Source organism: Psammomys obesus, unplaced genomic scaffold, assembly GCF_907164565.1.
Source record: "Psammomys obesus unplaced genomic scaffold, mPsaObe1.curated_primary_1811, whole genome shotgun sequence".
Taxonomy (NCBI): domain Eukaryota; kingdom Metazoa; phylum Chordata; class Mammalia; order Rodentia; family Muridae; genus Psammomys; species Psammomys obesus.
Window position 1 is genome coordinate 713 of NW_026596411.1, and position 9,264 is coordinate 9,976.

Consider the following 9,264-nt stretch of genomic DNA (forward strand, 5'->3'; position numbering starts at 1 on the left):
TGCAGGCACTTTTGATGAGAACTGATAGACTAAGATCAGAAAGGAGAGGAGAACCTCCCCTATCAGTCGACTTGGGGAGGGGCATGCATGCAGAAAGGGGAGGGAGGGTGGGATCGGGAGGGGAGGAAAGAGGGGCTTATGGGGGGGATACAAAATGAATAAAGTTTAATTAATAAAAATTTTAAAAAAGTTAAAAAAAAAAAACAAAAACAAACTTACAGGGTCAGACATAGCCTGATCATCAGAAGCCTCTGAAGATTTTGGTTCAGGATCAAAGCTTGGCAAAGCAACCACTGCATTAGGTGATGGATTTCTGTACTGTTGATTTGTAGTCTTGGATATATTAGAAATAGCTATATATAAAAACACATACACACACACACATTGTAATGAACATATTGGTATACAATTCTGCTGAATAGTTGAGCATAACATTAAAATAGTAGAGGCTGGAGAGATGGCTCATCCAATAAATACAGCTGCTGCTCTGGCAGAGAACCCAGGTTCTGGTCCTAGCACTTACATCAGGTGGTTAAACACTACCCATAACTTCCAGTTCCCCGCGACTAATGCCCTCTTTTGCCCTTCATGGGCACACATGGTACAAACAGAAAACCTCATATATTCACACATAAGATACATATAAATAAAAAGCAAAGAATTTTTTAGTAATAAAATAGTAATACAGTACCTGGATTGAGTAAGTCACTCTTTCTTCCCTTTATAGATGAGCTGGGAAGACGTATGTTCAAAATATCTGCAGGAATATATTAAAACTCATCAATGAAAAGAAATCTAATAAAATAATAGAATACTGTCTAAGAATAGGCATATACAACCAGTAACAAATATATTATGCCGTTTATTGGTGGCAAGATTCAGGGGGAGAAACATACTACTCTAGAAGTCAAATTGGGTTTGACAGGATCGTAGGTCAATTTCAGACTGTGATCTCTTATCCTTGTGTGAATATAATTTTCTGGTTAATGAGGAATCATATTTAAATTAAGAAGGTCAAAATTGGATTAATATTTTCTATCACAAGGAGGTAATGTCTAAGTTGTGGTTTCTATTGCTGTTGATAAAACACCATGACCCAGAGCAACTCGGAGAGAAAAGGGTTTATTTCATCTTACACCTTGGACTCCATCATTGAGGGAAGTCAGGACAGGAACTCATGCAGAGCAGAAACCTGGAAGCAAGAACTGACAGAGACCTTGGAGGAATGCTGTTTCCTGGCTTGTTCCCATGGTTTGCTCAGCCTCCTTTCTTATACTATTCAGGTTCACCCATCTAGGAGTGTCACCATACCCTATGGGATGGGCTCACCCACATCAATCTTCAGTCAAGACAATACACCAGAAGACAGCCCATATCTGATATGGGCAGTTTCTCAGTTGAGGTGTCCTCTCCTCTAGCCTGTGTCGAGTTGACATAAATCTTAGCCAACACAGGCAAAGAAAAAAAATTGTTCATTGAAACCACAAAATTATTTTTATCTCCTTACAGAAAGAAGTAGTAAAAAGTAACATAAATATAGAATTGTTACATGATGATAGTAATGAAGTATTCTGTGACAGCTGTTCTCAACCTGTGTGTGGGTCATGAACAGTTTGGGGAATCACATACCAAAATCCTGGATATCAGTTTGACATTACACATCATAACATTAGCAAAGTTACAGTCATGAAATAGGAACAATTTTTTTTTTCGGCAGCAGGTCCTCACCATTTGAGTAACTGTAATAAAGCGTCATAGCAGTAAGACGGCTGAGAACCACTGTTCATTGAAAACATGACAGAAAGCTAGGAAAAAAACTTTTTTGTTTCTCTAAGTGTTTGATAGCATAATTTTTCTGCTACAATATTATTATCATCACTATTATTACGGGATTCATTACTCTGTCCCAAACACATCATCACCAGGAACATTTTCAGTTGTTACTAAATTTTACATGGGTTTAAAAAAACCTTTTCATGTGCATGCACGTGCATATAAGAACTGGAATTACAGTGAGGCTGCCATTCCACCCAGCACTTACTTGGCTTCTGAGGATCCAAATTCCAGTACTCATGCTTGTGGCTTATACAGCTGGTGTGTAGGCTGCTAAAGCATTTCCCTAGTCCTACCTTGTTTTCATCTAAACTCTACAGAACAAACACAAACTGTTACTGGTTTTTCCTATTCAAACAAAAAACTATCCATCACATGAAACTTCATTGAAATAAATGCTTACTTGAAATGTCAGGTTTGGAAGTTGATATCTCTCCCACAAATATCAACTCATCATCTTCATCTTCCCCTTCAGTTTTAATTTCTTCTGTTTTATGCTGACATGGTTCCAACTCTTCATTACATCCCATGAAATGTTCTGCCATTTCTGAAGTGTCTACTATCCAAAAGGAGAGAAACAACCCTTATTTTCAAAAGAAAAAAATGTTTTTGTAATCGGAAGTGCACTAATTAAATATGAACTTTAATAATCCTAAAAGAACCTACTGAATAACTATGTAACAAGAATTGACAATCCTAGGTGGTATATCATAGCAAGAATTAACTGGGAAAACAATCTGTAATATTTAAACTAGTAGCTCAGTGCAGGGTTTACCCCTAAAACCAAGAGTGGAACTCAAGTGTAACATGGTGAAACAATAAAGGCTTTTTAAATTTTAATTAGGTGAGAGAAAGAAGAACCCACAACATAGCAAAGACCAACTACAAAGCAAAAAGAAACAAGAAAGAAATTAGATTCAGAGATCTCTGTCTCTTTCCTCTATTCTCTTTTTCTCCTATCTACTGATAGGGTTAAACCAGGGTTGGGAAGGTAAAAAGATTAATCCACAATGTAGCAAAGGCCAGCTACAGTCCCCCTAACTAATAATTACTTACAAATCTTGGCCAGATGTGTGACCTCTGGAGCTCATTCCCCAGTAATTATTGTCTATAAAGCCTTCCTTGGGAGGGGCTAGACCCTCTTGGAAACCTTAACTATACAACTTAGTTAAGTGTCTAGGATTCCTTGTGGAGGAGGAGGGCCTCATATGAGTTCCTCTTAGCGACTGTTAACTGAGCCCCTTTACAGTCAAACTTTTTTGTTTTACATTTATTTGTGAGGGCATTTTCCTACCATCATGTGAGTCTCAGAGAGTGAATTCAGGTCATCATACTTGGTCGCACTGAATCATCTCAGTCTCCACCCCATCTATTTTTAATTGCCTATAAATCCTTGGAGGAGGAAGAGGCCTTATGAGTTTTTCTTCCAATCATCTATTTGCCTATAAAACCTTGGGGAAGAATGTAGTCTCATGAGACCGCTCTTCTAGTGATCTTTATCTGTCTACAAATCCTTGGGGTAGAAAGTGGGTCATAGCACCTTTCCGATTTCATGAAGAAAAGTTAATGAGCCTGTCTTGTGTAGGTCTTCCTAACAATTCATGAAGGTAATTGCTTCCTAACAATTTGAAGGTAAATACTTTGTCATTCTCAAAGGACACAGTGTTCCATAACACTTGGCTAATTGTAAAGGAAGTTAAGGTATATCCTGGGATACATAAGACCCTGTAACCAAAAAATTAAAAAAATGAAAAAGAGGGTGAAGGTGCCTATCACCAAGCCTGACCACTTGAATTTGAGTACCAAAACCTACATTGTAGGAGAGAAATGACTCTCACAAATTGCCCTCTGTCCTCTGCATATGCCACATGCCTGCACTCAAACATACACCCACAATTGCACTAAATAAGAGAAAAAATGGAGAGCAATCTAAGGAGAGAACGTGCTCAGTGGATATAGCACTCAATGAGCAAGCATCAGAAGCAAAGTCCAGATCCCATAGACCACAGAAAAGCTGGGAAGATTAGCTGGAGAGGTTTTTCCTTAGTTAAGAGCACTCCTTGCTATTCTAGAAGTCTTGGGCTCAATTACCAGCATCCAGGCAGGTTTACCAGGACAGTAATAGGGAGACAACAGAGACAGAACTCAGGTGAAGACCAAATGAGTCAGAGAGTGAGGAGCCAGCAGATTAGAGCAGATTTCTGGAGATTGATTGAGGATGAGCAGAGAAATTCTGGGGCTGAGAGAGAAGCCAGATTGAATAAGTCAGCTGGGAAAAGAGTTTGAGCAAGGACGGCTTTGTTGAACCAGCCAGCTATGAGCTCCAGAGAAAGATGGGCCCAGTCTGAAGTACAGACTCCAGGAACAAACAGCAAAGGTTACGGCTAAACAGATGGTCAGAGGTCGGCGTAAGAACACACCCAATGAAAAGAGGTCAGGACATCACGGCTTCACCAGCAATCCCCCAAATTAATGGACATGGTAATTCACCGGGAACACAGGAAAGTGACTTTAAAACTATGCTTATCCAGTTATTAGAAGCACAAATGGAAATGAACGAATCTCTCAGAGAAATAGCTACACAAGTGGAGCCAAATAAAGAGGACACGAACCAAGCTCTCAAAGAAATACAGGCAAATACAGCCAAACCAATAGAGGCAAAAGTAGAGGCACAATTAGTGGCATATAGAGAGGAAACTAACAAAAACAGAGAAGCCATGTGAACAAATATCTACTCACCTCGTATAGAGAGTCCACAATGGACCAAACTATGGATACCACCAAAGTCCAACTTGGGGAACCAATAAGTTTGTCTAGGGTTACAGTAGTATGGGTAAGGGGTTACTTACAGAAGGAGAAATGACTCAAGAAGAGTTACATCACCAAATCCTACTCCAGCATGAGAAACAGCTCATGAAAGCTGAAAATCTGTAGCAGGTGGCATAGATTGTGAGCAGCAAAACAGAATGTAGAGTGTCCTTTCCAGGTGCCTCAGTTGATCTGACCATGTTCAAGGCTACTCAGGTAGTTGAAAAGCATTTTTCAATAATCCATAATAGTTTATATATATTTGGGAGGAAGAGTCTTTGGGAATTCAGCCAGTTTCAGAGACTTCCTGAAGCTATTGAATTGTTTACATTCTGAACTTTTTTTTTTTGAGATGGGATTTCTTTATGTAATCTTGGCGATTCTGGAACTTGCTCTTTAGACCAGGTTAGCCTGGAACTCAGGGAGATATGCCTGGCTCTGCCACCCAAGTGCTAGGATTAAAGTCACATGGCACCCTACCACCCCCACCCTTGGCTACTTCTGGAACTTAACACCTTCCCTGTTCCACATACCTAAGCCTTTTAAAACATCCTGTTGTTTCACTTCCCTGTAAGTGTTCTGTGTCTTAGCAATATTTCTTCCAACTGGAAAGGTTTTAGTCTTGGAGGAAACTACTACACAACAGAGCCCTAAACAGTCAAATTTAAATATTAAAACAAAATAATTCTTAATTAAACATGTATCTGTAGTGGAACTTTTGGGTTATTTCAAAACTTACTTATGTTATGTAAATACATTTTTGTTTTAATCCCCAAGATGTGAGGATGCTTTTACTTTATCCACAGTTGATAACAGCCTCATGAGAAAGCACATAATCTTTGTCAGCTGGAAACTGCCCTGTGAAAGGAGGGGAGGGGTTTCCAATTGAAACAAAACTTTGTTATGCAGACTCTGAGAGGGTATAAATAGGAGCCCAGAGAGGAACAAAGAGAAAAAGAGAGAGAAATCCTCCTAAAGAAAAATGCTATGAAGAATGCTTTAAGGAAGCTGCTGCTGATTTGTTCTGCTGCTGTTGTTTGCTATTTGGTTGGACTGCTGGAATCATGATGAGGAAGACTAGAATCCACCACCCCCACCTCCTTCCAAAGAACTGAGTCTTACTGTCTTTCTTTTTCTCCTACCTAGGGTCAGGAGTTTGATGGGAGGTATAGGCATTTAGTAATCCCACCTAAAGTAAGTTTTAAAAATAAAAACCTACAAAGATCCTTATCACACACTGCAGAAATAATTGCAGAAAAATTGAAACTACGTAGTAGAAACGTATCCCTAAACAAAAATAATTAAAAAAAAAGTTATTTAGAAAATAAAGGGGGAATCCAAGATGACAGCAACCAGCAGACTCCATATCTGAGGGGCACAGTAACCAAAATTCTGAAATGGGTGATTGGAGGGGCAGCTGAAGCGAGAACATCAACATTGAGGCTTCTTGGGCAAGAGGGGGCAACCTGTGCAGTGAGACCATTTGGAACCAGACATCTCTGGAGACAGAGATTAGCGAATATTTAATACCCTGCACTTCCCCTTAACCCAAGCCCGGACCTCCCTCCCTGGCAGAGGTGGCCCTCAGTACCCACTGCTGCAAGCACAGAGCAGGCCTCCCAGTTCTGTGTAGTGGTGAATGGCTGTACCAGCCTCCCAGTTCTGCGGGCGGCTGTACAGGCTTTCCAGTGGGCAAATGTAAGGTCCTCCCAGGTCTGCAACAGTGGAGGCAGGGTAGCAGCTAGCTCTCCAGGAGACTCCATGCTCCTGCCCCGTGACTGAGACAACAGAGTGGATACCCCAAGTAAGGGTCTCCCTGTCCAGAGGACAGAGGACACCACAATGATGATGGATCTCTTACATTCTCATTTGCCCCTACAGTCCGATGATATCTGAGAGTAAAGAACAGGGAGAACCCCTGCACTTTCAAATTAGGCCTGCTACCAAGTGAGTGCACCTTCAAGGGAGTGCATGTAGAACCCAAGATACAGGCTCCCTCTACACTAGCAGCCAGACATCAGATCCTCCCAAACACACATTCATTGTGGAAAACATAGAGATTATTCGAAGAACATTCTCAACATTGAAGACCTTGTTCTGTGGATCTACCAGTGGAGTCCAGAAAAACAATCCCTAAGCCAGACAGATCTGCATACCACAAAGAGAGTAAGACAGGCCTATAGGCCACTGAGGTATTCAGAACATCAGCCCATGCACATTGCGAATGCGAACAGTGCCAGCACCCGCAATAGCCTCCTGTGCTTAAGCCCCACATTCCAGGCATCTACCTGTATCTGGCAGAGGGCTGATATCCAGATTATATAAAGAACTCAAGAAGTTAAAAAGCAACAAATCGAGTAATCCATTTAAAAATTGGGGTACAGAGCTAAACAGAGAATTCACTGTAGAAGAATATAGAATGGCAAAGAAACCCTTAAAGAGATGTTTGACTTCCTTAGCTATCAGAGAGATACAAATCAAAACGACCCTGAGATTTCTCCTTACACCCATCAGAATGGCTAAGATAAAAAATTCAAGTGACAACATATGCTGGAGAGGTTGTGGAGAAAGGGTAACCCTCCTCCACTGCTGTTGGGAATCTAAGCTTGTACAATGACTTTGGAAATTAATCGGGTGCATTCTCAGACAATTAAGAATAGCATTGCCTCAAGATCCAGCTATACCACTCCTAGGCATATATCCAAAAGATGCTCAACTATACAACAAGGACATTTTGTTCAATGTGTCATTTAACACATTGCTAATGTGTTAATCATGTTTTGCTCAATCATGTTCTTAGCAGTTTTATTCATAATAGCCAGAACCTGGAAACAATGTAGATGTCCCTCAGCAGATGAATGGATGCAAAAACTGTGGTATATTTACACAATGGAATACTACTCAGCAATTAAAAACAAGGAAATCATGAAATTTGCAGGCAAATGGTGGGAACATCCTGAGTGAGATATACCAGAAATAGAAAGATACACAGTACAATACTCACTTATAAGTGGATATAAGATATATAATATAGAATCAACCTAGAAAAATCTGTACACCTAAAGAAGTTAAGCAAGAAGGAGAACCCTGGGTAAGTTGATCAATCCTCACTCAGAAAAGTGAACAGGATGGACATTGGAAGAAGGAAAAAACAGGAAACAGGACAGGAGCTTAGCACAGAGGTCCTCTGAAAGAATCTACTAAGCAGTATATCAAAGCAGACACTGACACTCCTTACCAAACTTTGGGCAAAGTGCAGGGCATCATAGGAAAGTAGGGGGAGACAGTATGACCTGGAGATTACAGGAACTCCACAGGGAGAGCAACAAAACCAAAATATTTGGGCACAGGGGTCTTTTCCGAGACTGATAATCCAACTAAGGACTATTCATGGATATAACCTAGAAACCCTGCTGAAATGTAGCCCATGGCAGCTGAGCATCCAGGTGGGATCACTTGTAAGAGGAACAGGGACAGTCTCTAACATGAACTCAGTGGCTAGCTCTTAGACTGCCTCTCCTGATGGGGGAGCAGCCTTGGCATGCCACAGAGGAGGACAATGCAGCCAATTCAGATGAGACCTGATAGGCTAGGGTCAGTGGGACTTGAAGAGAGACATGGGAGGAGATGAGGGAGAGAAGGTGGGATTGGGAGGGACTAAATGAGGGGGCTACAGCTGGGACAAAGTGAATAAACTGTAAATGATATAAAAATAAAATTTAATTTAAAAAATACTCAAACCATGTAAGGTAAAACGACATATTAATTCAAAGTTAATGATGCAAAATGACATTTAAAACGAAAGCCTCCCAGTTGTATCTATTAATAGACTGATTAAGACTCACAACATAAGAAAACTATACTTGTGGCATACCTGCAGATATAATCAAGTTATAATAAACAACTTGGAAAAAAAGGGTGAGCTTATCAAGCAGTAAGTCTCAGAGGTTAAAAACATTCTAGGCCTAAGTTAGATTGTAAGGAGGCCAGAAGCTTCTAGGACTTAGCCTAGGCTAGCAGAAGAAGTCAATAAGCCTTCCAGGCAACAATTGAACAAGGAGAATAAAAGATAAATTTTACACACACACATATAATACACATACATACATACATACACACAGCTTCATAGCCAGACACCCACATATACCCCCCCCACATAATGATATAGTAATTTAAAAATAAAATAACACCATGTCCACCTTTAATCAAAAATTAAGACGATATTTTAAAACAGCCTTAAATGGCAATACATGAAAACATTAAGTTGGGGACAATATGCAAAAGAATTCCCTAACAAATGGGTGCTATTTTCCATAATTTTTCTCAGTGCTTGGGACTGAATACAAAGCATCATTCATACTTGTTTTTAGTCAACAAGTCCCAGTTTACAAAGTGCCCCAGGGATATACAAAGCCTATAGACATTTTTAAAAAAATTTCAAGACAGAAGGTTTCTCTATGTAGCCCTGGCTGTCCTGGACGCCCTTTGTAGTACAGGCTGCTCTCGTGCTCACAGAGATCCACCTACCTCTACCTCCCAAGTACTCACATCGGTGCCCTGCTGCCTGTAGACATTACTGTAAAGAAGTTCAACATCTAGTCACAGTCGCCTATCAGTGCTCTG

General features: G+C 40.3%; 1 long non-coding RNA gene across 1 annotated transcript; it reads right to left on the reverse strand.

Annotated features, from left to right (window-relative positions):
- Window positions 1-225: 225 nt before the first annotated feature.
- Window positions 226-2,386, reverse strand: LOC129669439 (uncharacterized). The gene is made up of 3 exons (XR_008719027.1): window positions 2,237-2,386; window positions 692-757; window positions 226-353 (listed from the first exon to the last, which is right to left on the reverse strand). It is a non-coding gene; the product is annotated as an uncharacterized LOC129669439 (long non-coding RNA).
- Window positions 2,387-9,264: the final 6,878 nt, after the last annotated feature.